The following is an 8,115-nucleotide window of genomic DNA, read 5'->3' on the forward strand; positions in this document are numbered from 1 at the left end:
CAGAAAAATGCTAGTGAAACTAGCCTATGATGCCTTGGCATCAAATAATTAATATTTTTAATTTAAAATAGAGTTTAGTTAAAAATATTACTATCGAGCTCGATATCTGCCGATATGAGTAAATATCGGTACTCTTCGACGAACTTAGCTTTGCTAATGCTTCATCGTATATTTTTTATTCTTATAAATATTATGTTACTAATATCATTTATATTAGTAACTCATATATATATATATATATATATATATATATATGTATATATATAACCGTTGGATCCCATTTCCTATCACATTAATCATAATCATTCATAATTTCATATATAAATCATTAGGAAAGGAAAAGAAAGAAGTGAAAAAAATGTGGTTTAATGCGTGCGCACACGTGCGCACACACAACACACTTTAATGTGCGCGCGTGACACACAACCTTTTGACACACAACCTTTTGACACCTAATCATATAACCTTTTGTCACATAATCATCATGCTTTAGTTAGGATCACTACTTGCATGACCGAGCCATAGCAGAAGAAAAGAAAGATTGGTAATGTAAATATATATATATCTATGCATTAACATAACAATGACACATATGTATATATATCCATTTTCTTAATAAATATTATGGCACATAACCCAAATTTTTAATTAATCATCACCATCTAACTTCTTTATTCTCTTGGAACCGAACTTTTGAGAAAAAGAAAAGAATGGGAGCTGAGAGAGAGAAAGATCGTAACCCCATGAGCCTCCAATCTTCGGCGTTTGATTTTTTGAGATTCGTAACTCCAATAAAAATTCTAATCCGGTAACAGTATTCGTGTCTTTCTCCCCTACGTATCGGTGACACTTTTGTTCAGTGAAAGTTGACGGTGACGCAGTTTTCCTTTCCTTTTAGTTCAGCCAATTGGAGTTCTAGGAGGCATAAATAATTTCTGACGTTTTTCTCTTCAGCAGCTCGGTTAGAAAGCTTCTCTGGAATTTTTATTATTTTGATTTAGTACAAAGGTAGAGTTTCGATAAATCCTCAATGAATAAATATGTATTGAATAAGTGATTTGATGTTGTGATCGATTATTGATTGAGTTTGATTAAGGTTATATTGAATTTTTGCAATATATTGATGTATTTGCGAAGTTCATGGCTTGGCTGTGGTGAAACCAACAGGGACCGAACTATTTTGGGAATTTTTGTGTTAGAATATCATTGAGGATCGAGTAGAAATTGGTGAGGTTTGATGGTCAAGAGATTAAATTAAAAGTTACGGCGAATCGGTAACCGAAAAACTCAAAAACAGATTAAAATACAAGTAAGATTTTGAAAGATAAATGCTAAGGATTTCGGTTTTGGTATAATAGGAAGATTAGTATTTGAACTTTATTTTTGGAAGGTAACATTGTTTTTGTGAATCAAAATCTAGGTACAATTTGTAACTATATAAGTTTTCGAGAATTTTGGGTAGTGAATAAAGTACAGGGGTGAAATGGGTATTTTATAAAAATTCAGGGTTGTTTTGATAAATATTGAGATAAGTGAGGTTTTAAATATAATTTTATAAAAATGTTAGGTTAAAAATAAAATATTCAAAAGTTTGAGGTTTAAAACGTATATTAATAAGAGTTTAGGAATAAAAGCTTTACAAAGCTAAGTTTTTAACAAAAAAATATGAATATTATTTATTAGCCATTCAAATTATCTTATTTATATTATTGTTATTATTTTATTAAGAATATTATCTACTAAATATATTATTTTATTTATGATATACTAAAAGGGTAAGCAAAGAACTATCCTAAAAGCTTTAGAAAGATGAATCTAAATTAAAAATCCTTGATTCTCTTTCCTTAAGACACTTAGGGAAAAGCTAGGGAATAATGTAAAGACAATTTATATTGTAGAATGATAAGAAATAGAAGAAAGAAAGAACGAAAAGAAAATAATGTAAGCAGAGATATGGTGGTGATTTAGCCGAGATTTGCTTTCCAGAGATACATCAGCCAATCCAGGGGATGGTCGCACCTATAAGACAAAGATTACTTACAGAGGTTATCAATACATACATTGGCCGGAGAGAGCCTCACCTGTAAGACTGAGGTTGCTTATAGAGGTTATGTTTGCATACATGGGCTCAAGAGAGTCGCACCTGTAAGATTGAAGTTGCTTACAAAGGTTATGGCACTGAAAGTCAAACTCAGACAAAGGTTGCTGAGTTAAGTCGGAATATAATTCAATAAATAATAAAGTAATCTTAAAAGTTTTAGAGAACACCGACTTAATTAAAGAACTTTATGATTCTTTTCCATAAGATATTTAGTGAAGGATGAGAGAATAGTGTGAAGATAATTTGATTTATTTATGTTGATAATAAAAAAACTAAAGAAAAGATAAATCGGAACGTGTGATTATGGGAAGGTCACGAGAGAGTGACGATAATATGGTTATGGTACCGAAGGATAATTATTCATAAGCCGTGGACTTTGTATGTGAATGATTGTGCGGGGACGCCCGTAAATATGGAATGGCTTCCAAGAGAAGGGGTCACATGCTTCAGCTGGAGAATCAACTCCTGTAAGTACTTGCAGAGGTCATGTTCGACATACTTCAGCTGGAGAATTAGTTCCTCCAAGAAGTAGAAACTTGCAGAGGTTATGTCACTGGAATGCTTTATCTGACTAGCGAGTTGGATTGTGTTGGGTGCAGGTCGAAACCGACAAATGAGCTCATTACCTATACTAGGGTTAGACATGCATCATGCATCATACATGTTTATACATATTTGTTTGTGAGTATGTTTTCTGTGACTATGGGTGTTCTAAATGACGGTTTAAATTTTGTGTTTTTTAATTGTTAAATTGGATGGTACCTTTTTTAGTGTTATTGATGACCTAGTATATATAAAACGAACTTAACTTCTAACCCAATCCTACTAAGAACTCCGTAGTTCTTACCCCCTATTGATGTGCGGAAAATGATCCGACACAAAACTCACCGGCAAGTGCACCGGGTCGCATCAAGTAATAATAACTCACGTGAGTGAGGTCGATCCCACAGGGATTGAAGGATTGAGCAATTTTAGTTTAGTGGTTGATTTAGTCAAGCAAATCAAGAGTTGATTGAGTGAATTGTGATTACCAGAATTTAAATTGCATGGAAAATAAAGGGAGAGGGGTAGATTGCAGAAAATTAAAGAGCAGAGAAAGTAAATAAGTTGAATCTTAAAGTGCAAGTAATATAAATTGCAGAAACTTTGATCGCAAGAAATGTAAATTGCAGAATCTTAAAGTGCAAGAAATGTAAATGACTTGAATTGTAAAGGGAATTGGGAATTTGATTTGCTGAAATTAAACAGAGAAAAGTAAATCTCAACAAGTAGATAAGTAAAAGAGGAATCAAAATGAAACAGATCTCAACTGGAAACGTAAATTGCTTGAAGAAGCGTTCAACAAAGAAATTAAAATGAAAACTCCAGATCTCAGGACCCAAGAGACTAGATAACCAAGTCTAGATCTCAATACCTTCCTAGATCCAAATTGAGAATTTAATTGCAAGAAAAGTAAAGATCCAGCAGTAGAAGAAAAGAAGTAAAATCGCAAATTCTCAATGATGCAGTAAATCAAAACAGAGAGATCTCAAGGTGAGATTGAAACAGAATTCCTTCAATTCTCAACACTCAAGACTCAGACAAAGTGTGTAGAAAAGAAAACAAAAACAACCCAGAGGAAGAGAATTCAATTCTCCTTCCCAGGAACTCTCAAATTCTAAAAGCAACTACTAAGGTGAGCTCTCTACTGCAAGTATTGAAAATTCTAAAAAGGAAGCTCCTCTAAAACTTCAAATCCTAAGCTATTTATACACTTTCTTCCAATGATCATTAAGCCTTGAATTGGGCCTTTAGCCTTGATGGAATTGGGTTGATAGTAGCCTCCGTTGATTGCTCTTGGTGTTGGGAAGAAATCCATTAGTGAACCGGGCCATGAACCATTTACGTTTGAGTCAATGTTTGAGGCAAATGTTGACTCAAACGTCCCTTGTGTGACATTATGCAGCTCGGCCAAGTTGCTGTCTTCCACGTTTGAGCCAACGTTTGAGGTCAAACATGAGCTCAAACGTGGTTCCCCATGCTACTCCTTTGGCCAACGTTTGGCCCAACGTTTGAGGCAAACGTTGGCACAAACGTGGCTCACTCAATGCATCAAACAGAGGTGCTCTTCTTGCTAATATGTGGCCAACGTTTGACCTCAGATTTGAGGCAAACGTTGGCTCAAACGTTGCCATGCCCAGGAGTGCTCTTTCTCTTCTCTTTGGCGCCAACGTTTGACCTCACATTTGAGGCAAACATTGGCGCAAACGTGGGCGACCTCCAGCAGTGATTTTCAGCTGCTGTTCACGTTTGGATTCACGTTTGAGACAAACGTTAGCTCAAACGTGAATCCCTTCTTTCCAAGCCCATTCTTGCAACCTTCTTCCAAGCTTTATTCCACCTATCATCAATCAACAATTGCATCAAAGCTATGCTATAATCATGAGTGTTATTCTTCTTTTTGTCATATAAGCAATTATGACATAAAACTCATGAAAATGAATCAATTCATCCATGGTTGATTGAATCTAAGGAAACATGAAATTCCACCCAATTGGCTTACTTGTGGGCCAAGAAAGTGCATAAAACTAAATGAAAACAAAGGGAAAAGACTAGTGAAACTAGGCTAAGATGACTTGTCATCACCTATTTCCACCACTTTCAGCTACAGGTGCTAAGATTTAGTGCGGAGCTACAGGAGTATACAAGATTATGTTCACGAGTTGAGTTATTAGAATTTATTTTCCCGTTGTCATTTATTGTTTTTAGTTTTTAGTTTTTAGAGGGGTGATGACAAGTCATCTTAGCCTATTTTCACTAGTCTTTTTCTTTTATTTTCAATTGATTTTATGCACTTTCTTAAGCCATAAGCAAGCCAATTGGGTAGATTTTCATGTTTCCTTTGATTCAATCAACCATGGATGAATTCATGCACTTTCATCAGATTTTATGCTATAATTGTCATATATTATGAAAGAAACACAATCTCATGATTTGGGGCATACCTTTGATTGTTTTGATTGATTGATGATAGGTGAAAAGAGTTTTGAAGAAGGTTGAAGAAAGAAAGAATGGCTAGGAGCAAGAGAGAACAAAAAGCTTGAGCCAAAGTTTGCCTCAAACTTTAGCTCAAACTTTTGGAAGAATTGAAAACACCCCAGAGGAAAAAAAGCTTGAGCCAACGTTTGCCTCAAACTTTTTGGCAAACGTTGGCATCACAAAACCTACACCCTGGAGGAGAAAAGCTTGCGCCAACGTTTGCCTCAATCTTTTTGGCAAACATTGGCGCCACACTTGCACACCCTGGAGGAGAAAAGCTTGTGCCAACGTTTGCCTCAAGCTTTTTGGCAAACGTTGGCGCCACACATATACACGAAGGGATCAACGTTTGGCCTAAAGTTTGACCTGAAACTTTGGCCCAAACGTTGGTAGCAGCAAATGAGGGCAGCTGGTATAAAAAGTTTGAGTAAAAGTTTGCCTCAAACTTTTACTCAAGCTTTTATGATTCTTGGCCCGGTTCACAATGCGTTTCTCTCCAACTCCAAGAGCAATCAACAGAGTCTTTTATCAACCCAATTCCATCAAGAGCAAAGGCCCAATTCAAGGCTTGAAGACCATTTGAAGAAAGTGTATAAATAGCTTAGGATTTAAGTTTTAGGGGAGTTTTCCTTTTACTTTTGCTGAGTAGTTTTTGGAGAGCTTTTGGTTTTGAGTTGTTTGGAGTTTCTGAGTTTCGGAGTAGGAGAATTGAATTCTCTTCCTCTTAGTTTTCTTGCTTTCAATTTCATTTACATTTGTCTTGGATCTTGGGTTGGAGAATTGAAGGAATTCTGTTTCAATCTCATCCTGAGATCTTTCTGTTTTATTTACTGCATAATTGAATTTCAATTTCTGTTCATTGTCTCTTCTTCTACTCATTCTGCTATTTACTTTTCTCTATTTCTTGCAATTGAATTCTACATTTGGATCCAGGAAGGCATTGAGATCTAGACTTGGTTATCTAGTCTCTAGGATCCTGAGATCTGGAGTTTGCATTTTAAATTCTCTGTTTAAAGCTTTTCAAGTTCATTTACATTTCCGTTTTAGATCCGGTTCAATTCAAGTCACCTTCTACTTGTCTGATTAATGCAATTTACTTTTCCTTGTTTAAATTCTGCAAATCCACTTCCCAATTCCCTTTACAATTCAAGCCATTTACATTTCTTGAACTTTAAGATTCTGCAATTTACATTTCTTGCGTTCTAAGTTTCTGCCATTTAATTTCTTGCTCTTTAAGATTCAGCACATTTACCTTCTCTGCTCTTTAATTTACTGCAATTGTCCCTCTCCCTTTTAATTTCATGCAATTTAGCTTCTGTCGAATACAAACCACTCAAATCAACTCTTGATTCGCTTGACTAAATCAACCACTAAACTAAAATTGCTCAATCCTTCAATCCCTGTGGGATCGACCTCACTCACGTGAGTTTTTATTACTTGATGCGACCCGGTGCACTTGCCGGTTAGATTTGGGTATTTTTGGAAATTCGTTTTTCCACAAATTTTCCAATCAAGTTTTTGGCGCCATTGCCGGGGATTGAAATAGATTGACAATGATTAAGTGAGGTGGTGATCTAGATTAAGCATTTTCTTTTATTTTTGAACTAGCACACTAACTGTTCGAGACTTTGTCTCTACTAACTCTAACTGCACTCAAGTTACAGAGTGCTCTGTTTTAGTTTCTGGTTCTATTTGTGTTTCTGATTTTGTGATAGGAGGAAAGAGCGATGAATCCACACCTTTTGATCCTGAAATATTTTGGAGGTTGAGGAAAGAGGCAAGAGATAGAGGGGAGAAATGCTGGGGTTCAGAAAATCCCCACTGAGAGTTTCTCACCAGGGGATAAAGTGATATTAAACACCCAACCAATGAAAGTGCTTCCACAATTATCTGAGTACTATACTGTGAACCGGATCCTTCCACATGAACACCTAGAGATCATCAAAGAGAAGACTGGAAGGAAGTTCACAGTAAGAAGAGAAAAGCTGAGGCACTATGATTTTCAGCCTCCATGATCAAAGAATGAAGGATGTCAAGCTAGTGACAATAAAGAAGCGCTTTGTTGGGAGGCAACCCAACGTGAGGTAGTTTTCTTTTCATAGATATTTTAATAAAAAGGTTAGTTAGTTTTATCTATATTGCAAGAAGCTAAGTTTGGTGTTGCACACCAAAACAATATAAGGGAGAATGAAGTATTCTAAGTTTGGTGTTCCACCAAAATTTCATCATAAAACATATTCTCACCTTCTGCATCATGCTAGCTTCAAGCATTTAGATAAACTAGTTAACTATTTTGTTGTTTCCTAGTTTTCAGTTTTACTACTTTTAGCGAAGAAAAAGAGTTTTACACATGGTTAATCTGATGCACAAGAACCATTGGCAAGGTACTAAGTTTGGTGTTCCCACACCAAAGTAAGTACAAAGGCCCACAAATAAATCATGCATGCTAACCATTGTTTCTAAGTGCTTGGAGAACAAGCAACTTTCAATATCACTGCAGAGCACCATACAAACTTTTGGAAGACTTAGCATTATCAATCAAAGAGGTGAAAGAGGAATGTGAAGACCAGCAATGATGATGAGAAAGAGGACAACAAGTAAACTCCAAAAGGTTGTATTGTTCATTAGCAGATATTGCTGTGATTGAAAGTGATAATATACCCCTATCTGTCCTTCTGTCTAGTATAGTTTTTCTGCAATTCAATAAGCAAGATTGCTTGATCATTTACAACACTATACTCCCCAAAACTTGTTTGCACTCAATTTTTCAAAAATGCATCACATGAAAGTTCTTTGGAAAGAAGGATTGAGGAATTAAACAATTTTGAGGCTAGCAAAAGATTAGGAGAAGTGGTGGTTCTAGTTGTATGATTATGTATTGAGGTTGCATGCTTATGAAAACTTGCATGGGAGCTCATAGGCAGGACATGAAGTTCAAAGAAGTATTGTGGAGATTCTCAAAAATTTATTGATCCGAGAAGCAGCAAACAAAACAA

Source organism: Arachis hypogaea, chromosome 19 (assembly GCF_003086295.3).
Source record: "Arachis hypogaea cultivar Tifrunner chromosome 19, arahy.Tifrunner.gnm2.J5K5, whole genome shotgun sequence".
Taxonomy (NCBI): domain Eukaryota; kingdom Viridiplantae; phylum Streptophyta; class Magnoliopsida; order Fabales; family Fabaceae; genus Arachis; species Arachis hypogaea.